At 70.7% G+C, this 532-nt stretch overlaps 1 protein-coding gene across 2 annotated transcripts in view; it reads right to left on the bottom strand.

Moving 5' to 3' along the window:
- The window catches only part of SLC12A8 (solute carrier family 12 member 8), a 53,189-nt gene extending 52,872 nt beyond the window's left edge, over window positions 1-317 (bottom strand). For both annotated transcript variants that reach the window (XR_003573376.1, XM_027902655.1), the window contains exon 1: window positions 279-317. The gene's annotated coding sequence lies outside the window, so the exon portion shown is untranslated. The remainder of the gene's footprint in view (window positions 1-278) is intronic.
- Window positions 318-532: the final 215 nt, after the last annotated feature.

The following is a 532-nucleotide window of genomic DNA, read 5'->3' as shown; positions in this document are numbered from 1 at the left end:
CTCCCCTCCCACCCCTTTCATTTGCCTTTTTTTTTTAACTTTTTACTTTCTTGGGCCTCTTTGCCACCTTCTCCCCCCCTTCCCCCATGGCTTTAATTCTTTAGCTTCCCCTTTCCCCCATTCACCTCCCCCGCCACCCCGCGCCGCCTCCGCAGCACCACGGCCGGAGGGACGAGCGGGCAAAGCACCACCTGCGCCGTCCCCGGGAGACGCCCCCATCGCTCAGGTTTGTTACCCCCCCGGCCCGGGGGTGTCCCCGCCGCCCCTACCCCACTCACCTGGCAGCTCCCGGACCCTCCCTCCCTCCTTCCCGCGGCGCCGCCTCCCGCCGGGGCGGCCCCGGGCGCTGCCACGTCTGCCCGGGCACCGCGCCCGCGCTTGCATCTGCATCTGCCCGGCTCGGGCAGGTCCCACCCGCGCCCGCGGGGACCCACGCCGGGTGGGTGCTGCTTCCCGGAGCGCCGAGACCCCGCAGCGCCCGCGGCGGCGGCACGAGCATGGCAGGGTGCGGGGAAATAATGCGGGTTTAGGA

This window comes from Empidonax traillii, unplaced genomic scaffold (assembly GCF_003031625.1).
Source record: "Empidonax traillii isolate 1590-97213 ecotype Southwest subspecies unplaced genomic scaffold, ASM303162v1 scaffold900:size397343, whole genome shotgun sequence".
Lineage (NCBI taxonomy): Eukaryota > Metazoa > Chordata > Aves > Passeriformes > Tyrannidae > Empidonax > Empidonax traillii.
Note: the sequence above shows the minus strand (reverse complement) of the source record. Positions and strands in the feature narration are given on the sequence as shown.